The sequence below is a fragment of the Neovison vison genome, chromosome 13, assembly GCF_020171115.1.
Source record: "Neovison vison isolate M4711 chromosome 13, ASM_NN_V1, whole genome shotgun sequence".
NCBI classification, from domain to species: Eukaryota; Metazoa; Chordata; class Mammalia; order Carnivora; family Mustelidae; genus Neogale; species Neogale vison.
The window spans coordinates 76,504,211-76,530,103 of record NC_058103.1 but is presented as its reverse complement, the minus strand read 5'-3'; the positions used below and the strand labels follow the sequence as shown (position 1 = coordinate 76,530,103).

The 25,893-nt window shown below is 38.0% G+C and overlaps 1 protein-coding gene and 1 pseudogene across 1 annotated transcript in view; one reads left to right on the top strand and one right to left on the bottom strand.

The window, feature by feature from the left end:
- Positions 1 to 25,893, top strand: part of TMOD3 (tropomodulin 3) — a 76,571-nt gene that overhangs the window by 934 nt on the left and 49,744 nt on the right. The window lies entirely within an intron of this gene.
- Positions 1,804 to 1,886, bottom strand: LOC122894821 (annotated as a pseudogene).

Sequence of the window (25,893 nt, the reverse complement as noted above, 5' to 3'; positions counted from 1 at the left end):
AAGAGCTTTTTTCTTTCTTTCTTTCTTTTTTTTTTTAGTGTTTAGTTAAGAATCGCATTTCCAACGTGCCCTTGGCTTCTCTTAAAACCAAAAGTCGTCTGGTAATGAACACTGCAGTAAAACTTATCCCAGGAGGTCATACTTGCACAGGAAATAAGCCTGTGGAGATTTAAGTTAGCTCTGTGCGGTCTCCCTTGGTTTGTAACATTTTCATGCAGCTCATGTTTCTTTTTCTGAGAATCCTTCAGATTAATTTTTTGGAGGATTGGTTTGATTGATTAATTAATTAATTTAATATATTAAATATATTAGGCTTGGAAAAATAGTTTTGTCCAGCCTCATCTATTTTTGCTAGTCTCTTCCTTCTAGTCTTTGGCTTTTATCCTTCCCCTTCTTTCAGAGTGGGAAGTCATTATATTTACAATCCCCTTCCTAACTCATTTCTAGGAAAGAAAAAGAGAATTAAAATGCGAAACCCAGTATATTCTAACTCTATAAGATTCCTTATTTTCCCTCTGGTAAGGATTTCTTGTTTGCTTATCTTTATTTTTTTAAGTAATCTCTGCTCCTCACCTGGGGCTCCAATTCACAACCCAGCGATCAAGAATCTTGCGCTCTACCCAGCTAGCCAGGTGTCTGGAGTTTGTTATTAGGGACACCTGAGTGGCTCAGTTGGTTAAGGGTCTGCTTTCGCTAAGGTCATGGTTCCAGGGTCCTGGGATCCAGCTCCCATTCTGCTGCCCTGCTCAGTGGGGAGCCTGCTTCTCCCTCTGCCCCTCCCCTGCTCATGCTCTCCCCCTTCTGTCAAATAACCTTAATTAATTAATTAATTAATTAATTAATTAAAATGAGGTTATTAGACCAGATGATCCCAAGATTATTCTAGCCCTAAATATCTCTGATTTTTAATATTCATTTATTTTATTCATTCAGGAAACATTGGCCCCATTTGTCATTCCAAGTCCTGTGGTAGATCTGAAGGAACAAAAATGATTTCCCGAGAATGTTACTGTCCCAGTTCTCAATTTCTTTTAATCATGTTTTTATGACTAATTCTAAAGTTTTGTGGTCTACCCTCCAGGCCAAATTATTCTGCAGTTAATAACTTCACCTGAAGGTAGCCCTCAGGCTATACTCTCTCTACAGTTTTGAGTATGTGACAAATCTACATAGAATACAGTACAATTTTGTAAATTTATTTGGAACCTGGGGCGATCTAGCTGTATGAAAATCAGTTAGCAATATCATAGGGAGAGTGAGAGGCGGTGGGGATAAAACTACACCGGGATAGAAACCAAAAGAGGGAGAGGAAGAGATGAGAAAGAAAGATGAAAGAGAACTTGGTAAAACCAGAGAAAAGGGCCTCGTGGGTTTTCAGGTATCAGTTGGATGTACTAATATATGTTACTAATATAGTAAATCTTGTTATTTAGGCTCTTATTTTTTATGGTTCCAGTTAGCTGGCAAACTATTCATCATGCTTTTTGCTTTTCAATTGTTCTTAAAGTTAAGTATGTATGGGCTCTGTCTTGATTAAATAGTTGAGGAGGGTATTATTTTCTAGGCTGTGTGAAGTGGCTAAAGCATTATTTTCTATTATATCAGTGATATATTATATATTATATCAGATATATATTATATCAGTGACTTTCCTTGAAGACATTTGATTTATATATCTTATTCTTTTTGTTTGTTTGTTTTAAGGTTTGTTGTTGTTGTTGTTTTTAAGTAATCTCTATACCCTGCAACCCCTAGTTCCAGTCATGTTCCGCCAACCAAAACAGCCAGGGACCATCACTTACTCATTTTTGGGAAAAGTTTTCAATTAGCAATAATCGCGACTCGGATAAACCTCATTGGCTATGATACTGCCACTGCGCAAAGCTCACTTACTCATTTTTATAGCAGATCAGCACAACTATAAATCACAGCTATAAGATCATATTGAGAGGAAAATACTATAAAAAAACAGAAAAGTCTACTGGATTTCTGACAGTCCGCTAGGTACCTACTGAAATTGTGTAGGATCAATCTAAATTTGCTATTTATGAAAATTAAATTTGAACATATATTCTGATAGCTGTGTCTGTAATCCATTTGGGTATTTGCAGTAATGAAGGAATAAAGATGTGAGTAATTGAGAGTGGCAAATAATTGAAAATGTAGTTGTCTATTATGTCATATTCTAGAATTTCATTTGAAACAAAATGATTAACTTATCTTGAAGCAAAGTGCTACTTTGTATTTTTATTGAGGTATCAGTAACATTCAATAAAATGCACATATGTTGAGTGTCCAGTTCAAGGAGTTCTAACAACTTTATACACTGTAACTTCTAGCAAAATAAGATAGAAAACATTTTTATCACCATAGAAAGTTCCCTCATGCCCCTTTCTAGTCATTCCTCACCCACACTCCTCCACTAAGGCAACCACTTTCAGCCTCGTGTTTCTGACACCATAGATTTGTTTTGCCTAGTCTTGGACTTGACATAAATGGAGTTGTACAGTAGTATATGCTTTTTTGTGTGTCTGGCTTCTTTTGTGTTCTATAATGTTTTTGAGATTGATCTGTGTGTATTGGTACTTTTTTTAAAAAAGATTTTTCCAGAGAGAGCGTAAGCAGGGGGAGGGGCCGAGGGAGAAGGAGAGGGACAAGCAGACCCAGCTCAGAGCTTGGCAGGCCTAGTGGGAGGTGGGGGGGCGCCTTGATCCCAGACCGTGAGATCATGACCTGAGTGTTTAACAGACTGAGCCACCCAGGTGCCCCAGTTGGTACATTTTTATTGAAGAATGTATTCCATTATAAGAACATAACCTAAGCTCTTTATCTGTTTTATTTTTGATGAATGTTTGGGTTTTTTCCAGGATTGGGTTATTAGAAATAAAGTTGTTATGAACATTTCCTTTACAAATCTCTTGGGGATAGATGTTTTCATTTTTCTTGATAAGTACCTAGGAGTGGAATTACTGAGTCATAGGGTAGATGTATGTTTAACTTTACTAAAAAACTGCCACCAGTTCTCCAAAATGGTTTATGTATGAGTTCCAGTTGCTTCACATTTTTTTTATGTTGCTGAATTTTAGTGCTGTCAGACTTTATTTTAGCCACATTAGAAGCTGTAAAATGGTACCTCGTGGTTTTAACCTGTTTTTTTTTTTTTTTTTGTAAACTTTATTTACTTGTCAGAGAAAGAGCATGCATGCACAAGCAGAGGGAGGGGCAGGCAGAGGGAGAGAGAGAAGCAGGCTACCTATGCAGGAATCCATCCAGGAGGCTGGGATTATGACCTGAGCCAAAGGCAGCTGCTTGACTGACTGAGCCACCCAGGTGTTCCTTCATTTGTTTGTTTGTGGGGTTTTTTTTGGACAATTAAGGAACTTCACTAGGTAGTAATTGACTTCTCTTGTAAAGTATCTGTTAAAGTACTCTATTTTTTTCACTGGGTGATTGATCTTTTAACTGTAGTTTGTAGGAGTTCTTTATATATTGTGAGTACAAGTCCTTTTCAGATGTACATTTTTTACCCAGTCTTTGGCTTTTCTATTTATTTTCTTGATGATGTGATGAGCAGAAATTTTTAATTGTTATGAAGTCCATTTTATCAGTTTTTAACTTTATGGTTAGTGTTTTTTGTGCCTGTCCCTAGGGTTGCAAAGATATTCTCTGTTTCTTTTCCAAAGCATACTTGTTCGAGGTTTTACATTTAGGTCTGTGGTCCCTCTCAAATTAATTTTTTTGTAAAGATGGGAGGTAGGAGTTTAGGTTCATTTTCCCTTCATACAGATATCTAGTTGTGCCAGCAACATAGTTAAAAAATTTTTTTGCCTTTCTCCCTTAGATGGACTTGGTATCTTAATTGAAAATCAGTAGGGCTACTTTTTATTTTCATTGTGCTTTTATTTGTAGTGTCTTAAGCGTGGGCCCTGTATCTTTAAAAGGAAAAAGAAAATATAAAAACCTTTTATGCACTTCTTCCAGAGTGCAGCTACCCTGAGATTAATCCAGGGCTGGCTACCTTATATTTTTTGATGCAGGACTGCCAATAATGAATTTGAATTTGAAATGGCTTTCCTGTAGGTTGAGGTGATGGAGGCAACCTTAGTTTCAGTAGCAGTTACACCATGCCCATAAGCCAGGCTGATACTGAGGAGAAAGGAGATTCAAGCCCAGAGAGATCTCCTCTATTAGAGCAAGCTATAAAGAGCTTAATATTTTCTTGTTTATTGATTTGCTGAAAATAGATAGAACTATATATAATCCATGTGTTTTAGTTTCCATCTTTTTACTCCACTACTCTAGTCCTGTCCTTTGTGCAACACAATTCCTGACTTTGACTTGAAACAATTTCTAAGGAGACAGGTTGGTTTTTTCTTCTCCCAGATTTTACTGGCCGATATAACAATATCAAAATAATAAAAATATAACAAATATAACAAAAAATATAACAATATTATTTTTTAAAGAGTGTCACCTCAACTGTGAGGTAGGAAAGATGTTGGGATTTGGAGCCGATGGCCAAGAAAGAATTCTCGAAACATCTTTGGTGCAAAAAGGTAGTTTTATTAAAGCATGGGGAAGGACTTGTGGGCAGAAGGGGCTACACTAGGGTTGTGAGGAGTGGCGCATTGTATACTTTCAAGTTGGGAGGGGGTTAGAGATGGGGAAGCCTCTAAGGAATTTTGGAAGCAAGGTTTCCTAGCTGTTGTTAGGAAAAGGTCATTTTTTACTGTCTAAATAAACCTTAGTCATGAGACCCTTCTGGTGTATATCAGTGGGTTATATGGGGGATAACTGCCAGAATATATCTGGGGGATAGAGATAAAGCAAGTTTCCAAAGGAATTTTCATACCCTAAGGTAGACCCCCAGGATTCTGGGGGTGGGGCTAAGATGCCTTTTGCCCCTAGCAAGGCATCAACATCCAGGCAGCTGAGTTCCTAGAGGAATGTTACTCTGCCTATCTCAGGGACTTGTCAGTGGACTGCAAGTAGTAAAGAAGTATGGTTTTTCTTTTGCCTTTGTTTTCCATGCCAAACTGTATTACTCCAATGTAACTATTTGAATTTTTCCTCATTTCCTTTTGGGCTTTGTTCATCTATATCCATATTTTTATATGGGTTTATCATGGTGTATCTGTCTTTTCTGTTATGACACTGAACAATAATCAGGAAACACTGTCTCCTGACAGTGACACATGTGTGTGTCACAATGACACATGTGTGTCATTGTTAGTAAAGAGAAAGCTGGAGATGGAGAAAAGAGCAGTTAGGGGACTTTTTAGTGGGGAATCTTGAATCCAAAGCTTAAGTAAAATAGAAGCAAAGTTAACATTTTCAAAGACAGGTTACCTTTCTGTGGAAATACAGGACAGCTCAGGTTTCCTTATTTTCTCTCTTTAATATATAACAGCTTTATTGAAATTCACACACTATCCAATTCACCCACTGGAAGAGTACCAGTCAGTGAATTTTAGTATATTCAGAGAGTTGAGCAACCATCACCATAATCCATTTTAGAACATTTTCATCATGCTGAAAAAGAAACCCCTTATGCATTAGCAGCTGCTGCTGGCTTTCCCCAGCCTCTCCTGTCCCCTACCACCCCAGGCAGCCATTAATCTGCTTTCTGTCTATGTGGGTTTGCCTATTCTAGACATTTCATAAAAATGGAATCATACAATATATAATCTTTTGTGACTTATTTCTTTTGCTCTTATGTTCTGAATAGTTTGAGAGTCATTGAAATACAGAGAAGCAGCTATCACTCACAGATGTGCACACTTTTTGACCTATAAAGATATATACTCCCTCAGGTACATATGCTCAAACACCTACACCTACTCACTAAAGAACACAAACACACCAAGACAAACTTGCAAACTAAGGTACCTGATACACAGAGATAACCCTTTATAAATAAACAGTTGCCTATCAGAGCATATCTGAGCACTAATATCATTACAAGTACATGCAAGTGAATACAGTTCCTGAAGTGGGTGAGGAAAAAAATGGATGAAAATAGGGCAAGCTGAAAGAAAATGAGGGCTGAGGACAAGAGTAGAGGAGAATGTAATGGCAGGTTGAATTTATTTCACGTGTGTTCTCTGGGTGTTTAAGACACTTCCCAGAGCTTTTAGTTGTTTTAACCAGAAGCAACAATCTGACGTTTATATATTATTTAAATATGTATATAGGCATATAGGTAAGAGTCTTGAAGTTCCTGAGCCTATTGCATAGAAGACCCTTTGAGCAGGAGGTTATTAATTGTTATTATAAGGTAAAGGGATTTCTATATGGAAAACTATAACCAACAAAATATTTTGGTTCCCTGGGTGCGTTTTTTTTTTTTTTTAAGTTTTTTATTTATTTATTTGACAGAGAAAGAGATCACAAGCAGGCGGAAAGACAGGCAGAGGGAGAGGGAGAAGCAGGCTCCCCGCTGAGCAGAGAGCCTGATGTGGGGCTCGATTCCAGGACCCTGGGATCATGACCTGAGCAGAAGGCAGAGGCTTAACCCACTGAGCCACTCAGGCGCCCCTGGTGTTATCTTTTTAATTAAGAGTCATTATGGAGTATTTCTTTGATATGCATGCAGTGAAAAGAGAGGAGGCCCCTTAATGTATTACATTATAAGTCCAGTGTCTATTCAGGCAACGCTTACCCTGGTGCAGGTATTGCAAAATTTGAAATAATCCCAAGATTTATTTTTGTTCATGGTGGGTGATCATTAATCCAAGTTAGTATTCTTAAAGACCTCTTTCTTTGTTTCCGCTTTAATAATGCCACTGGAGTGTTATACCTCCTTAGTGAAAGTATGGGAGTAGGTGAAGGTGAGTTGGTGGGGGGGCAGAATGCTTAATTAGATTGGCAAATATCAATAAATATGTGATTATTTGAAAGTCAAATGCATATTTTCATCTCTCCAAGGCCTTGTAATTCATCTGCACACCCTTTCCACCTGCCTTTGCTTTGCCACTTTGAGCCCTCATTATTACTCTTTGTCAAGCAATCTTTTTTTTTTTTTTTAAGATTTTATTTATTTATTTGACAGATAGAGATCACAAGTAGGCAGAGAGGCAGGTAGAGAGAGGAGAGGAGGAAGCAGGCTCCCCTGAGGTCCTGACCTGAGCCGAAGGCAGAGGCTTTAACCCACTGAGCCACCCAGGCGCCCCAGCAATCTTTTTTTAAATCCAGTTAACATAGTGTATTGTTAGTTTCAGAGGTAGAGTTTAGTGATTCATCAGTTGCATTTAACACCCAGTGCTCATTACGTCAAGTGCCTTCCTTTATGCCCATAACCCAGTGACCCCTTCCTCCACCCACCTTCCCTCCTCTATAGTTAAGAGTTTCTTACAGTTTGTCTCTGATTTCATTTAATCTTATTTTTCCCTCCCTTCCTCTACGATCCTCTGTTTTGTTCTTAAACTCCACATATGAGTGAAATAATATAATTGTCTTTCTCTGATTAACTTATTTTGCTTAACATAATACCCTCTAGTTCCATCCATGTCATTGCAAATGGTACAATTTGATTTGATTTGATTTTGTCTTATTTTATTTTTGATGGCTGACTGATACCCCACATCTTCTTTATCCGTTCAACAATTGATGGACATCTGGGCTGTTTCCAGAGTTTGGCTATTCAAACAATCTTTCTGCTCTCCTAAGACATGGTACTGCATCCCAGGTGAACTCCTGGGTATAGTTTGCTCTCGAGAGAGAGTAGTGCTTATCATTGCATTCAGCTCCTTAGCCTTCCCCCTTGCCATATCCTCTTCTCTTTTTGTCTTTCCCCATTGCCAACACCTCACTTCTGGCATATATCTCCTTCTGAATAGAATACCAGGGAAGGAGCACCTGGGTGGCTCAGTGAGTTAAAGCCTCTGCCTTCTGCTCAGATCATGATCCCAGGGTCCTGGCTCTCCATTCAGCAGGAAGCCTGCTTCCTCCTCTCTCTCTGCCGGCTCTTGGCCTACTTGTGATCTTTGTGTCAAATAAATAAATAAAATCTTTAAAAAAAAAAAAAAAGGATACCAGGGAAGCCTCTTCAAAGAAATGTTGTTTGAACTGTCCCTGAAAGATATGAAAGGATTTGAACAGGAGAAAAGGGGAAAAGATATAATGAGCAGTGTGATCTGAGGGTTGGAGGCAGAAAAGCAAGGAACTGTACTACTTTGCCAGAATACAGGGTGTGTGAAGATCACTCCTTCCCTTTTCCTTTCCTGTCCTTTTGCTGGCTCCTTTCCTATTCCTTCCCCACCCCTTGCGTGTACTTTGATCTCTTTGCTTAGTATATGCTTCTCCTTTCTAGCTAAATCTGTCTTCCCTTACCACCCACAGTGATCTCTGATCTTTTGTAGCACTATTTACCAGTCCCATTCTTTTATCAGTTAATTTTATTTTGCTTTGATTTTTTTTTAAGTAATTTTATGTGCATGTCTCATTTTCCCAAAGGTGTATTAATGCATTAGCCAAGGTTTTTAGGTCTCAGGGGAAACGACTGACACTTAAGCTAGGTTTCCAGAAGGTATGGTGGCAGGGTTGGGAATTGCAGTGGATTGTTTTTAAGACAGCTGAATTCCCTTACAGCTGGGTTCTCAGCTGGGAATCCAGAGCTGGCACTTGGAAAGCCTTTGTACTTCCTCCTCCGCCTGCAGCGTGCATGGACTCTCTTCAGTTTTCTGTTGTGCCTCTGCTCCATTGTAAGGACACTAATCTGGATTTTTTAAAGACTGCATTACAGTATTTACCTTTCTTGATCACTGAGGTTTCTTTGGTGCCCTCTTAAATCTTGCACCCAGGGCAAGTGCCTTTCTCCCTCATCCTTGCCCCAGCCCTGCTTCATTATCTCCTTTTTGGACTGGCTTTCTCTTGTTTTTTGCTTTCCCCTTAGCTTCAGCCTATGACTTAAACTTGCTGTGATGCTGCCTCCAGACCAGAGACATATGATCTCTCAATTCAGGTTTTGTTTCCCAGCTTTCCGTATTCCTGGTGAAGAATTGGACTGCTCTCCTGCTCTGGGTAGGGATATCCATCCCTTGCACCAAATATCTGTGAGGGAGGGGAATTGATGGTTGCTTAGGCTGTATACTAAACAGGATCTGGGGTAAGGTTGGTCCCAGACAAGGGGGCTTAGGGTTGGTCATCCCCAAACATGCTTATTTTGGTACCAGAGGTCAGAGGTACCTGTGTCTTTAATTTTTTTTGTATCTGCGCTGCATGTGGCAGATTAACAGCTAAAAAGTAGGTGTGTCTCTTATGTAGTGTCTGTTTATTGCTGTGACTCTGACCTTTTGACCATTAGAATTAACCTTGGAGATAACAGACTAATCAGAGCAATATTTGTAATATTTAACATAAATTACTGAAATTTGTTTTATCATTTGAATGATATCTAATTTTAGAACAAGTTAACTATTTTTAAACATATTAGAAATTACTTTTCTAGTTCAGAAAGAAAAGGGAAATAGAGTGTTGATAATCTATTGAGTAAAAAGTGATAATAGGTCTTTATTGTCTCTAACCCCTGGCCCAGTTAGGATATGGTTAAATCAGGTACTCCCATCATTGATCTCAAAGCTTACTGATCCCCAGGGATGCCTGGGTGGCTCACTTAGTTAAGCGGCTACCTTCCGCTCAGGTTGTGATTGAGCCCCACATCAGGCTCCTTGCTACATGGAGAGCCTGCTTCTTTGCTCGCTTGCTCTCTCTCTTTGACAAATAAATAAAAATCTTAAAAACAAAAAACAAAAACTTTCTGATCCCCCCTTATTATACACGTATTTAGTGTCTCTTGTGTTGCAGGCAGTATGATGATATAATATAAATAATGACATAAAATAGTGTAAAATATAAAATAATATAAAAGTACCTGCCTTCAAAGTGCTCAGAACCTGAGAAGGAAAGAGATATTTTGATAAATTTTGATAGAAATGTGGGCAAGGTGGTAACTTGGCACCTATCTTCTACTGTTCTCTTTGTATACATCCATCTCTCACTTTTATGTATTCTTTTTTAGTCTTCATCTTTCTTACCTAATCTCTGCAATTAACTGCACTATATGGATTACAGCATAGTAATATGAACTAATGAAGTTTTCCTTAAAATGAACTTTGAGAATAATTAATGACTTCATTAGCTAACATTTAGTGAACACCTGCCAATAAGTATTCTAAGTGATTTATTTGTATTTATTCATCTAATGAATTAATACATATATTAATTCATAGAATATATTAATATATATTCATATAATATATAACATAGAATATATTAATACATATATTAATTCATCTAATGAATTAATATATCAGGCACATGAGATAGGTACTATTATTATTTTTGTTTCACAGATGAGAACACAGGGACAAAGATAGTTCACTATATTGTCCAAGGTTACCAATTGAAATCTTTGTGGGAAGACTGAAATCTTTTCAAAACTATTTTAAATGCCATTTTTGGTAAAATGTGTTACAAAATTTTTCCTAATCTTCTTTCTTCCTTCTTTTCTTTCTTTTTCTTCATGATAAGTGTACTATTTCATTTCCATCATCCATTTCACCCATTCCTCTCCCTGCCCTTCTGGTAACCATCTGTTCCCACCAGCATCCTAGAATACAAACCCCACGTGGGGAGATTTAATTGTTGCACATTGTAAGATTTCATTCTTTTTATGGCTGTATAATATTCCATTGTATACCACATCTTCTTTATTCATCTGTTGATGGACACTTGGACTGCTTCCATATCAATATTTTTGTATCCTTTGGGTAAATACCTAGTAGTACAATTGCTGAGTTGTAGGGTAGTTGTTTTTTAATTTTTTGAGGAACCTCCATGGTGTTTTCCATTGTGGCTGCACCAGTTTGCATTCCCACCATGCAAGAGGGTTCCTTTTTCTCCACATCCTCACCAGCACTTGTTGTTTCTTGTGTTGTTTGTTTTTTTTTTAAATTTTAGACGTTCTGGCAGCTGTGAGGCGGTATCTCATTGTAGTTTTAATTTGCATTTCCCTATGATGAGTGATGTTAAGCATTTTTTCACGTGTCTGTGGCCATCTGTATGTCTTCTTTGGAGAAAGTCTGTTCATGTTCTTCTACCCATTTTTTAATTAACAATTATTTGTTAATTTTGGGTGTTCAGTTGTATCAGTTTCTTATGTATTTTGGGTACTAACCCTTTATTGAATATGTATTTTGCAAATATTTTCTTTTCAGTGGGTTGCCTTTCAGTTTTGTTGATTATTTCCTTTGCCATGCAGAAGCTTTTTATTTTGTCATAGTCCTGATAGTTTATTTTTGCTTTTGTTTCCCTTGCCTCTGGAGACATATCTAGAAATGTGTTGCTACAGCTGATGTTAGAGAAATTATGTTTTGTGTTCTCTTCAAGGATTTTAATAGTTTCAGATCTCACATTTGGTCCTTAACCCATTTTGAGTTTATTTTTGTGTATGTGAAAGAAAGTAGCCTAGTGGCGTCTTTTGCATGTAGCTGTCCAGTTTTCCCAGCACCATTTGTTGATGAAATGAAATTCTTAAATGGAATCCTTCAAACTTAGTTTAACCAAGATGATTTGGAGGATATAAAATTGAGAATTCATTGTGTGCATTGGGTATTATTCTGTGCTACTGATTTGTCTTCTGAGGTTTTTGATTTATAGGCTGTTAGTAATTGCATTACATTGTTCCACAATTTTGTGTTTTTTTTTTTTTGGTTGGTTTTTTTTTTATAGGTTGTCCTCTTTTGCCTCTAGCTGTGGCTTCTTGTTGCCATTTACTCTCACTTTAGTAATTTGTTTCTGTTACTGTGTAGTGTGTTGTAACATAAAAGCAAAACCTTGGTAGAAAGTGTTTTATAGAGGCAGCGTGATACAGTGTAAAAACCATGGATTTTGGGGTCAGGTTCAAATCTCACATCCACTGTTGAGAAAGAAGGTATATCCTTGGGCAGGCACTTTATTGTCTGAGTTGCAGTTTCTTCATTTATGATATGGGGATAGTAATATTTTTCAGAATTAGTATGAGGTGATGTATATAGTAAAGTACCTGGCATATAGTAGGTATGCAGATAAAAGTTGATTCTTTTTTTTTTTGCTTCCATATCAGGATATGGCATCTGGATTCCTTGTTAATTTGAGAAACTCAGGCAAATGAAAGAAATATGTTTTTAAGATGTAAGATACAGTCTTAACCCACTGAGCCACCCAGGCGCCCATAAGATACAGTCTTATTCTATCACTTAAAAATCAATTTCAGGGGGCGCCTGGGTGGCTCAGTGGGTTGGGCCACTGCCTTCGGTTCGGGTCATGATCTCGGGGTCCTGGGATTGAGTCCCGCATCGGGCTCTCTGCTCAGCAGGGAGCCTGCTTCCTCCTCCTTCTCTCTCTACCTGCCTCTCTGCCTACTTGTAATCTCTCTCTGTCAAATAAATAAATAAAATCTTTAAAAAAAAAATCAATTTCAGGGGTGCTTGGGCAGCTCAGATGATTAGGGATCTGCCTTCAGCTTAGGTCATGATCTCCAGGGCCTGGGATCCAGTCTCACATTGGGCTCCTGGCTGACTAGGTGGGGAACCTGCTTCTCCCTCTCCCTCTGCCTTTTCCCCTGCTTGTATGCTCTCTCTTTCTCTCAAATGAGTAAATAAAATCTAATTATATATATATATATATATATGCATATATAAGAAAATATATATACATAATATGTATATATATACACGGATATATACACATATAATTTTTTCCCACAGTTGATATGATAATTGTTAATTTGAGAAATATTATCCTGAACTTTTGTTTTGGGTCCTCTCAGCAACCTCCCCTTATCCTTGCATTAAATTGCTTCTTGGCTAATAGCAATGATTCCTAAGACATCCCTTCTTTCATCAGTTCTGTTTTTTTTCTTTTTCCTTTTTTTTTGAGCTATCATCAGTCTTAAATATTAGTTTTTCTTTTCCTCCCCACTCCCTTCCATTTCTCCTTTCCTAGAAATTATTCCCATTAGCTGTCTGGTCCTCATTATTTCAGTAGTTTTATGTGGTTTGGTTTTTATAGTATGTGTGCATGTATTTTTCAAAGGTTATTTTTTGTAGTTTTTATTATTTATAAGGAACTCTCCTATCTTAGTATCATGAAAAATTTATTTTTATGCCAGGGGTTTTTTTTGCCTTCTGTCTTAAAGTCCAAATAAAAACCTGTGATACCCTGTCTTACTGGACTGTTGGGTGCTTCACCACATGCAGATACTCCAGCTCAAGTCACTAAATCTGTTTTAAACAATTTTATTGGGATATAATTTACATACTCTAAAATCATCCATTATAAGTGTGCAGTTAAATAATACCAAATAACTTTTCCTATCAAAAACACTTCAGTGCTCAATGTGGTCTAGAAGATGATAGTCAACTTGCCCTTTTCTGTTCACAAGATCACATAGCTGGTCTGTGTGGATGTTGCTCCTAGCTGCCATGTGGTTATTTACAAGTATCACATCTCTTGTTATTCAGGTATTGGCTTCAGTTATTCATTCTAAATATTCTAGTAACTTGTTAAGAATGAGGTTCTCTACACTTGGGACTTAGGGTCAAGGTTGTGATGGGGTTAGTGCCATTGTCTTGAAGAATGGCTCCTTTTTTGCCTAACTGTTGACTCATGGAACTCATTCTCTCTTAATATTCTCCACCTGAAGAGAATTATACCCTAACTCCAGGATCTACAATCTCTTTGATCAGTTCTGTAGTCCGCTTCTCCCCTTTGAGACATCAAGACATATTGTGGGCATGTGCCTTTTCAGACATTATAACTGCTTTTCCATGTTAGTCTGAAAATTAATTTAATTGCTATAGCAAATCTTGTTATATCCCCAGGCTCCTGAAATTAATTAGAGCAAAACTGGTGGTATCTCTAAAAATCAAAAGTGTGCTGTGTCTCTGAAGGTGTATGAAATGTCTTCACCATATTGGAGTGAGGCATGGTCTGGAGGAGCCTGTGTTCATACGGGTCCGGGCACCAGACCCTTGAATCAGTGACAAATATTGGGGCCAAATGGTGTGAAGCATTGTTGACCTTCAGAGTAGAAAAGAGACCAAGTAGGGTTGGAAGAGCTAGGAAGGGCTTCGGAGAGGTTGGACTTCAGCTAGTGTTTGTAGCATGTACAGAATATGGATAGAATGGAGAAGTGAAATTTGAGGGTGGAATAGGAAAGATTGTTGAAGAGAAATACACACCACTGTATGAAACAAATGAGGCAAAGGGGTGTAGTGAACTTATTTGTGAGACCCTGAGGAAGCCAGTCAGGTTAGAGCAGAGGATTCCTAGTAATTCTTAGTGAAAGGAAGGTGGAGTTTTACCAAAATCACCTGAGAAACTATTAAAATACAAACACCTAACAAATCAAAAATTTTAAGCAAAAGAATGAAATGTAAAAGCACTGTTAGAGGAAGCATAGTTAAATGACTGTAAGCCAGATCGTTAGAGTGGGAGAACGAAAGCTTAGACTCAGACTAGGAGTTTTCTTGTCCCTGGGAGAGAGGGCTTGGTAAAAGCATTGTTTTTACTTCCTCTCTTTACAAGCCTCCAGAAATTTCGCTAGGTATTGGAATTGTTCCTGGAAGGGGCAGGGTCCAGAAACACAAGGCTTTGAAGGCCTGAGCAGAACTTCAGAAAAGTTAGTTATTCTCTTGATGTTTCTTTAGGGAAAAGGAAAAAACCTCCTGAAACTCTTTAAATGGTTTTAATATTGGTCTCATAGATTGTTAGTTTTTTTCTTAATTAATATTCTGAAATTCTTTTACCAGGACTCTCATGGCTAATGCTTTTTGTTGTTTTGCTTTTCCACCAAAATACTTTCGCTATTCCTGGGTGTGACATGCATAATTCAAAAGTCAAAGACAGTGTTTGTTACTATTTTTTCATATACAGCATCACAGTGCAATAGCTGATAGGTTCTTTAAGTTCAAAATAAAATAAATGCATATGAAACATAACTCAAAAGAGACCATGGGTATATAGTGACCTCTGTATATATACAGAGAGAGAGACTCTCCCAAACTTAGTTTTCCAGTTTGTCTTTGGTTCTTGTGAATCTTTCCAGAGTTATTCCCAAGACACCCATTTTTAAAAGTTGAATGATCTTAGACTCAGATCTGGAAGCATCTTAGGAGTCATTTGTTAACCCTTAGAGTTTCATTTCGTTTCTTCTCTTCCCTTTTCTTTCTCCTTCCCTCTTTCTTTCTTTCCTATTTTATTTATTTGAGAGAAAGAGAGCACAAGCAGGGGGAGGGGCAGAGGGAGAAGCAGACTTCCCACTGAGCAGGGAACATGATGAATGATGGCAAAGGGCTCAATCCCAGGACTCTCCTGGTAAACCATGACCTGAGCCACAAAAACCCTTGCAGTTTCTTGTGCTAAAGGAGAAAAGTGGACCACATTTGAGGAATGGATGTAGATGAATAATGGGGTTGGGTGACCTCTCTAAAAGTTCCTTAGAATATCACTGTCTGAAATTGAACCCTTTATGAAGTTTGTTTCCCAAAGATCTCTTTCCTAAATTCCAAATCCTGATCTATTTTCCTTACTCTTAAGTCTTAAGAGTAATATCTTAAGTCTTGGTAATATCTTCCAGTACTGTCATACTTTTGAGTGTCTTGGTTTTAAAATTTAATAAAAATAGCGACAATAGTTAGGTACTTTTAAATTTAAAAAGAGAAAATGAAATAAAGAACAAGGCAGAAATGAATGTGCTACTTTAGAATTTTTACTGTATTAATAAAATTTATATTTTGTGATTAAAATTGTTTTGCTTTCATATAATTTATGTTATCTTGGGAATACATGTTTTCATAAACCATGTCTATTTTATTACAGGAAAATAGGGAATGATAGAAATTTGCTTTATTTGGTGACTTTTCAGAAAAGCATTTATTTATATGGTCATTCCGCTTTAATTTCTTTTTCTCTATTACACAACGTTGGCCCATGTTTGACTTCATTATTTACTTTTCTTTTTGTTTAATCTGTCCTGGTTTTTCAAGTCCCTTTCCTGAAGTATTTTACTTCATTGTTTTTGTGCTTATCTAGCATGATTCAGCTTTTCTTATATTTCCTTCCTACTTCTACATTGTTCATCTTGGCAATGATGAGGGCAAGTTACTATTTTTTTCCAAGGTTGAGTTAAATAGGGTTTCCTTAAGTTGATGGACTATTAGAGCTAGAAAAAAACCGGAGGCCCACGAGCCCAGGGTTAAAGTGAACAAGCTTCGTCCTCTTGCCACTTCTCATCTGTTGGTAGTGGCTTGCTTAAGGACTGAGGTGGAGTCTATGCTCCCTGAGGAACAGGCTGTTTGATTTGCAGTGTCCACTGTGCACGTGGATGAGTCCATTGTCAGAACTGGGGCCATGATTGGGTTATTCCTTATCTACCCAAGCAAACTGAGAAGGGAGGTGACTTGCTCATAGTCACAGAGCTCTTTGTTTTTTGTTTTTTTTTTTTTAAGATTTTATTTATTTGACAGAGATCACAAGTAGGCAGAGAGAGAGAGGGAAAGAGAGAGAGAGGAGGAAGCAGGCTCCCCACCGAGCAGAGAGCCTGACTTGGGGCTTGATCCCAGGCCTCAATCCCAGGATCCTGGAATCACAACCTGAGCTGAAAGCAGAGGCTTAACCCACTGAGCCACCCAGGCGCCCCAGTCACAGAGCTCTTAAGCCCAGTTCAGTGCTAGGAGCTAAGTGCTAGGCATTTTCTCCCTAAGAATTCTGATATTCCTTCTGGATTTTTTGGGTCGTTTTTCCTCCTTGAGTAATAATTGAATTCTGGGGGCACATGGATAGCTCAGTGGGTTAAAGCCTCTGCCTTCAACTTAGGTCATGATCCCTGGGATCGAGCCCTTCATTGGGCTCTCTGCTCAGCGGGGAGCCTGATTCCCCCTCCCTCTCTGCCTGCCTCTCTGCATAGTTGTGATCTCTTTTTCTGTCAAGTAAATAAAATCTTTAAAGAAAAAAAAACTGAATTCTGTCAGGTACTTAAGTTTGTCACAGTTTATTGTATCTTCGGGAAAGACTCAGAAGTATTTGTCAGGGAGTCTAAAGATAGGATTGTCCTTATTTTGGCAGAGAATAGGGGCTGGAGTTACATAGTCTATCTAAAATTGAGAATTTTCTTTTCATCTATTTTTAAGACTGAAGACTTTCCCATTCAGTTTTTAGAACTTCATACTATTGTATCCCTATTATAATCAGCCAGACTCCCCCTCCTCAGAAAGGAGGAAAAAGTAGAATTTTATTTAGAAAGAATGCATTTTATTTGAAGATCAGGTTTTGGTTCAAAACAAAATCTGGTCATGAAGGATTAAAACACTAGCAGCATGAGACACAGGATAAGGAGATACTTTAAGATTTTTTTATTTTAGGGGCACCTGGGTGGCTCAGTGGGTTAAAGCCTCTGCTTTCAGCTCAGGTCGCGATCTCAGGCTCCTGGGATCGAGCCCTGCATCGGCTCCCTGCTCCCTGACGAGCAGGGAGCCTGCTTCCCCTCTTCTCTCTTTGCCTGCCTCTCTGCCTACTTGTGATCTTTGTCTTTGTCTGTCAAATAAATAAATAAAAATCTTAAAAAAAAAAGAATTTTTTATTTTAGACATTTGTCTACTGTAATGCTTGCCATTTTGGTCAAGATAGTGTATTATTTTGGGGCGCCTGGGTGGCTCAGTGGGTTAAGCCGCTGCCTTCGGCTCAGGTCATGATCTCAGGGTCCTGGGATCGAGTCCCGCATCGGGCTCTCTGCTCAGCAGGGAGCCTGCTTCCTCCTCTCTCTCTCTGCCTGCCTCTCTGCCTACTTGTAATTCTCTCTGTCAAATAAATAAATAAAATCTTTAAAAAAAAAAAAAGATAGTGTATTATTTTGCAATTACAAATAATACAATAAATACAAATAACAATAGTACTCTATACTGTGTGCTCACTAGTATTTTTTTAACATTGATTTGGGAAATCTTCATATAAAAAATACTCTCTCTGCCATTTTCCACATCTTGTAGGTTTGTTTTGGTGGTTTAAATTAGTTGTGGTAAGCCCTTAGAGCACTTTCTCCCATGTTTTACTAAAACCTTACCTTTTTACAGTCTATAGAAAGCTGGGGCAGCTTTCATACAGAGTATTTCCAAGCCTTCTTAACTGTTAATCAGCAACCATGCAGGTGTGGCTAACAACCATCATGTATATCTTTATCCAGGCACATTTTGTTGATTTTTCCCAGGATAGTTTCTCATTTGGCAGTATATTTTTCTGTGTAAACCCATTTTCAGTTTAACAGCAGTTTGCTTCTTAATCTTTATTATGGCACAGTTGTTGGTATAGCATTGCTAGAGAATAGGGTTCTGCATACCCTTGGATGAAAAGGTAGAGTGGAGAAAGAAGAGACATCCCAGTGATGGCTTCTTTGCAGTGTGCTGCCCAGGGTACACTCTGGTGTCAAGGGGGCAGGAGAGTCTGAGAAGGAATCAGATTTACTTTTGCTGTATACCCAACTTTTCTGGTCACCACTTTTGAAAACAGAGAGAGGAACACTGTGTCAAAATTGACACTATTAAGTAGGTACCTACATTTAACATTAAGTCTATGATTATTAAAGTCTTTATGCCCTATTTGTACCATCTTTGATTCCTGTGATGTCTTAAATTCCATTTGGAGAAGCATTTATAAAGTGGGGAGGGAAAAAAACAAGAATCTGTTCTATAAATTTTCTCAAATTCTTTTCCTCCTGTCCCACGGTCCCTTTCTCTATCCATGTCCTACCCCTCCAGTTCATTGCTCCCCCTTCCGCAGGACAGTACATTAAATATAATAATAGGCACTTCATAAATGCATACAAATATATTAGAGTATTTGGTGAGGTTGAAAAAGGAGAGCTTTTCAGTATGAAGAGAAGTAAAGAATCTGGTCTGAAGCCCAGGAAATTCAGAAGGGATGAAACTGAGGAAACATGTTACCATTCACCTTTTATTCACTGCATAAAATTCAGCTTGCTCTCAGCATGATTTCTTTTATACCTAGCCTAGTTTATTTTAAGATTTTGTGTATAGTTCAATGCTTACTAACTTGGTGGATTAAGAAAATTCTTGGTAGAGGAGGAATGAGTCATAACGATACTTCCCTTTGGGAGAGAAAGAGAAAGAAGGCCCTCACCATTATATACTTGGAATGGATTCAGCGTTTTGATTGATGGCTGAGCACTGTTAAGCTTCCCCCAAACTACCTCATCTCATATTTGGTTTTGTCCACAGTATGACTGGTAGAAGGCTCTTTTAGGTTAACCAGCAAAGATAAAGAGCTCTGTAACCTTCTTAACTGGAGAGACTTGTTCATATGATGTAATTGCTATTTTAAGATTTTTTGAGTTTGCAACAATTTTTTAAAAAGCTTCAGCATTTCCTAACCTACCCAATCTATTAAACCAAAAAGAAGAAGGAGGAAAAGGAGAAGACTGAAAAATACTTGGTTCTGAGAAACTGGGTGTGCTAAGGGTGTGGCTGTTTCGGCATTCACCAGGGGTGTGTGCAGAGTGGGTTCCTCTCTTACCTTGCCCTGTATTTCTGATGCCACAACAACACCAAGAAGTATAAAAAGAGAGGAGGTGGGCCAGGACTGGGAGCTGGCTTTGCTGCTTTGAACCAGAGAAGGAAGTGGGGTACATGGGAGCCACAGAGTCTCTCAGTTTTGTCGAGAGGTGGTTTTTGTAGTTGTATGAGTAACGTGTGAAGTATTTTCTTGTAATAGTCACAGAAATTATCTGGCTGCTTTCTGCTTTCGGGATGCCCTGAGTGACCTGCTTCTAATTAAATCTCTTCTTTTTTCTCGCCCTAACAAGTTTTTCTGGGTTGCCTTCAGACTTCACATTTTATTTTCTTTCTTTATGAGATCTGTAGATCTCATTTTTCGAAATTTGCAGTGGTGTCAGTAGCAATGGCAGGAAGGATGGGGCTACTTAGCTAATCTCATATATGGGTTGGTTTCTTTTCATGGAATTTTTACACAGAATAATCAGCTACCATTTTCTCAAACGTCTGTCTACAAAGCAGCTACCTCACTGAGATGTGTCCTCATCTGGGTCAATCATAGCATCCCAGGAACTTCACAAAATTATTTCATGTACTGTCTTTTAGGCCTCATTGTATAAAAGATGTAGTGAGCAGAAGGATGGATTTAGCATCCAGTTTTTTCTCTTTAAAAAACGTCTTATTTGCTATAAAAGTAATACATATTATATATAACTAAAAATAAAATGGTTTTACTTTTTAGAAGGTAAACGCCATGCATAGTACTTTGGATGCATTGGACACAAAGTACATGTTCTGGTTATAATTAATGTTATCAAAGACCATTAGCTCATAAAGGGGAAATGATCTTATGAGACTCTTCAGCTCCCTTCTAGCTGAGGAAGCAGCTGCACACTGTCCCTGACAGATATTCATACTCAGCCTCTGCTTTGATAATGCCAAGGAACAGACGACTCTCTTTTACTCCAGCCTTCTCTGTCACAGGGAATGTTCCTCAAACCAGCAGAGATGAAACTCAAGCCTAGTATTTAAATAAGAGAACATTTTAGATGCTTTAAATGTTAAAATCTCCAGACAGAGTTAATTTACTTTAAAATTGTTTCTGGATTAATTCTGAAGCCAGAGTCAAACAAAAAAAGGCAATGTTGATTTGAATTTTTTTTTTTTCTTGAAAGCAAATTGAAGCAGATACTTAGGAGTTATTGGATGGTGAGCTGTAATCCAGTTTAAATGATTAGATGGGTATTGTCTAGAGGGAATATTTTGATCCTAACTACTATTAGCTACTATGTATCAACACTGAAATACTTTTATTTGAATTAAACACAAATAATGACTAAAAGTTTACTTTAGCATGAAAGGATAAAAAGACTATAATAAGATAATCAGTCAGTAGCCAGTATCTGAAACAAGAAGATAAAGCTAAATAATACTAAGCTATAATAAGTGAAAGCTGTGCTGGCTAGGTATAGCCTGAACAAGGAGACCAATTTTCTATATAGGGTTTTGGGAAGTGTGGAATTCTGGAACTGGCAAATTTTTCCAAGGCCAAAATGACATCATACAGAGAAGCATGGTTATTTGGGTGAGTCTGTTCATTGGTTGCCACTGAGGAGTGCTTAATGGAGTGAGTCTCTTCCTGATTGGCTGATCTTCAGAAGTGAGAAGCTGCCAGTGATTGATTGGCTTGCAAAGGCAAATCCTTGGTTTTGGTTTTTGGGGTTTTTGATGACTGTTTGTTACCATGGCTACAGAAAAATCAGCCTTTTCTGTTTGTGGGAACTTTAATCCTCAACATCAAGTACATGTCATTACTTGCACAAAGCAAGTATATTATTTGATTTTTTGATATGTAACTTAAAGGAAGAAAATTTTAAGTGAGCAGCTTAATAAATTTTATGCATGTGTATATACTTGTATAACTGTCACTCAGTTTAAGATATAACTATTTTCATCACCTCACAATGTTCTCTAATGTCCATACCTAATCAGTAACCCCCCAATAGCTATTCTGATTTCCATCCCCATGGATTATTTTTGCCTCTTCTTGAATTTCATTTATAATAAAAACATGCAGTGTGTATTTCATGTCTAGCTTTTTATATTTCTTTCAACATAATACATGTTAAGTTCACTCGTGTTTTTACATGTCCAGAACTTTATTACTGTGAGTGTTCTATTTAAGACTGTACCACAATCCATTTGTGTATTCTCCTGGTAATGGGCATTTGCATCATTTCTAGTTTGGGGATATTATGAATAAAGCTGCATAAGATTTTTGTTTATCTTATTTTATTAACAAACACTAGTATCCCTTGGACATAAGAAATTCCTGTGTTATGTTATGAGTGTGTTTAGTTCTGAGACACTGCCAGATTGTTCTCCAAAGCGATTGAATCCATTTGCATTCCACTAGCAACTTATGAGAGTTTCAGTTGTTTCATGTCTTTTTGTCAGCACTTGGCAGTTTCATCATTTTTTAGTTTAGCCGTGCCGGGTGTGTGTGTGTGTGTGTGTGTGTGTGTGTGTGTTTAAAAAAGGCAGATTGGTGGGGAGCATCTGGCTGGCGCATTTGGGGGAGTATGGGACTTGATCTTGGGGTCATGAGTGTGAACACCATGTTGAGTGTAGAGATTACTGAAACAAATAAATACAACTTTTAAAATAAAAGGCAAATTTTGAAGAACTTAGGCCTAGCAATTTAGCATGAAAAACTTAAGAATATGGAGTGAGCCATATTAATCGAGGATTTAAGTTTTCTATTTTGGGTGTAAAAAAGAAATAAACATTTATTTTTTTTTCTTTTAAGTTTTTTTAAAATAAGATTTTATTTGAGAGCAAGTGAGCACAAGTGGGGGGAAGGGCAGAGAGAGAGGGAGAAGCAGACTCCCTATTCAGCAGGAAGCCTGACATAGGGCTCTATCCTGGGACTCCAGGATCATGACCTGCACCGAAGGCAGACACTCAACTGATTGAGCCACCCAGATGCCCCTTGATTTTTTTTATTTCTTAAATAGCTTCCTAATTTAGGAAGATCTGATCCAGGAAGAACCATCCTAAAACAAAGTTACTTTCATATAAAGTTAAGAGGTTAGTGTAACTCCAGTTTAACTTTTTCTTTTTCTTTTTTAAAGATTTTATTTATTTGAGAGCATGAGTGAGAGAGCACAAGCAGGGAGAGCAGCCCAGGGAGAGGGAGAAGCAGGCTTCCCCTGAGCAGGCAGCCTGATGTGGGGCTTAATCCCAGGAATCTGACTAAGCCACCCAGGTACCCCAACTCCAGGTTAACTTATATGACTTCTGTAAGTTCACTGTTAGCATTGAAATTAATTATATTGGCCATTTTTTATTACTTAGCATGTGCCACAGTCTGTTCTCTATTGAGGATACAGGAGTGAACAAAACAAAGGCTTTGCTTGAATATAATTTAGATTTTAGTGACAGAATACAGACAGTGAATCAATAAATATGTAATGTCAAGTAATAACATAGAGGGAAATACAGGGTAAGAAGAGGTTGCCTCATGCACCGGTGTGGGGAGCTGTGGGGTTCATCTTTTATATATAATAAACAGAGAAGACTTCTCTAATCAGTTGACACTTAAGTGGAGACCTTCTGGAAGTGAGGGAGCAGGTTATTTAGCTGTGTTAGGGAAGAGTGTGCTAGGCAGAAGGAACATTAAGTGCAAAGGCCCTGAGGCAGTATTTGCCCAGTTTGAAATGGTTGAAAATGAGTTGTGGCTTGCAGGGAGATCATGTAGGGCCTTCTAGACCATTTGGCTTTTATTCTCATTTTTTATTTTATTTTATGCCATTAGAAGATTGTGAGCAATAGAATTAATGTGATTTGACTAATTATCACATAAAAATCTGTATACAAATGTTCACTGATACTTTATTTGTAATAGTCAAGAACTGGAATCATACCTGATGGCTATCAGTATCTAAATGGTTAAACTGTAGTACATACATACCATGGAATACAATAAAAGGGAATGAACTGGGCCTCCTGGGTGGCTCAGTCGGTTAAGCATCTGCCTTGGGCTCAGGTCATGATTCTGGGGTCCTGGGATCGAGTCTCACATCGGGCTCTTGCTCAGCAGGGAGTCTGCTTCTCCCTCTACCTGCTGCTCCCCTGCTTGTGCACACGCGCGCTCTCTCTCTGGCAAAGAAATAAATAAAATCTTAAAAAAAAAAAAAAGAATGGGGCACCTGGGTGGCTCAGTGAGTTAAGCTTCTGCCTTTGGCTCAGGTCATGATCCCAGGGTCCTGGGATCGATTCCCACATTGGGCTCTCTGCTCAGTAGGGATCCTGCTTCCCCCTCTCTCTCTGCCTGCCTCTCTGCTTACTTGTGATCTCTGTCTGTCAAATAAATGAATAAAATCTTAAAAAAAAAAAAAGTCTCTTTAAAAAACAAAAGAATGAACTATTGATACAGCTACTTGGATGAATCTCTAGAGATTTATGTTTAATGATGTCAGTTCCTAAAGTTGCATATTATATGATTCTATGTATGTAACACTTTTGAAACCAAATTTTAGAAATAGAGGCAGATCAGTAGTTGACCAGGGCTTAGAGAGAATACAAGTAGAGGGAGGGGAGGGGCAGAGGGAGAGGGAGAAGCAAACTCCCTGCTGAGCAGTGATATAGGGCTTGATCCCAGGACCCCTGCCACCTATGTGATCCTAATGCAAAATATTGGAAAGAAAATAAATTAGAAAGAGTAATTGTGTAACGTTTTTTAAAAATCATGACAAATTATTTGCTTGTTTCACTTTTTAGATTTAGCTCTTTGCAAAAGATGATACCAGAAATTATATTAACAAAGACATGTGCCTTAGTTTAGCATAAAAATGTATTAAAGGCCATAGCCAGCCATTGTTTTATTTAGTAATTTACAGTTGGTTTTTTTTTTAGTTCATTGGTTATTATTCAAAAATTTGTCCAAAAATTGTTTGTTCAAAAATTCGTTCAAAAATTGTGAACAGTTCACAGCGTGGATCTCAAAGTCATTATGAAAATATTAACCAAGAATTTTTTTTTTTTAACCAGACTGAGAAATAGAGGTGTTGCAGGACCATATTAAACTCTCAGAAAAAATAGGTATAGAACAAAAAAATAATACTAACTACTAACTGAAATTAACATCCCTTAGTCCATCTCTTGTCCTTATCCCTTACAACCAATCTGTGCACAAGTCCTTTTAGTTTGCTTCCAAAATGTGTCACACATTTATTCACTTCTCTCCATCTCCGCAGCCACAACCCTACAACTATTGTTTCTCACCTAGATAGCAGAGTCCTAGACTGGGAGAGTGGCTAGGGACTTTTTGTTCCAGGCTCAAAAGTCACCTTTCAGAACAGCTTTCTGAACCACTTACAGTAACCTTCCTGATCCTCATCTCCCCTGTAGCAAGTTGTCTGGGGGCTTTTCCTTACAGTATTTGTTGTTATCTGATATTATCTTGTTCCTTTGTCATTTTTTGTCTGTATGCCACCTTCAAAATGGAGCAAGGAACTTGTCTGTGTTGTATACTGTGCATGTCTATTGTCTGGAACAAGTCAATTCCTGATACAGAGGATGCTCAAAATTATTTGTTGAGTGAACAGTACATATACTGGAAAACAAATATTCATCTGGGATCTTCAGAGAAAACTTTCTGATGTGGTAGGGCACCTTGGTTCAGTACCCAGGGATCCTAGGAGAAGCCAGTGAGGAACAGACACACAGTCTTGAGCCTAGTAAATCTGAACAGTGAGGCTTGGTGCCTCCTGAGGACGAAACTCATTTCTTTACCCAAAAGAAAATGAAATTTTCATCAGGGTTTATATTTAATTACAGAGCTCTGATGACTGACAGTTAGATGTGTTTGTTTTAACTGGGGAAGATTAGATAGTGGAGAACTCTGAATATCAAGCCAAAATGGGCTGACACTGAGGGAAGAGAAGGTGAGTAATGCAGAGGCTGCACAGGATTGACAGAAGTATCAAAAACGAATTGTCAGTGCTTTTTGAATTATGGTAAAGAGAGTAGAGTTAGGGAGCTGGAGGAACTCTAGATATCTGGGGGAGGAAGAGGGAACTACTAAAAAGGGCAAAGGGAGATGATATATGATCCAATTCAGTCAAATTTGGTTTAATTATCTGGCATCAGGTGCTGTCCCTGGTGATGGCAACCCAGAAGAATGAGGCATAGGAGGGAATGTCTGCTCTTCGGGGGCTTACAGTGTCTAGCAGGGAAGACAGATGAATGATGACTTCTAATGCAGTGTTATTGTAGGTTTGATAGGAGATAGATATCTTTAGGAGTTGCTGGTCAGCCAGTCTATGCTTAGGATTTCACATGGTGG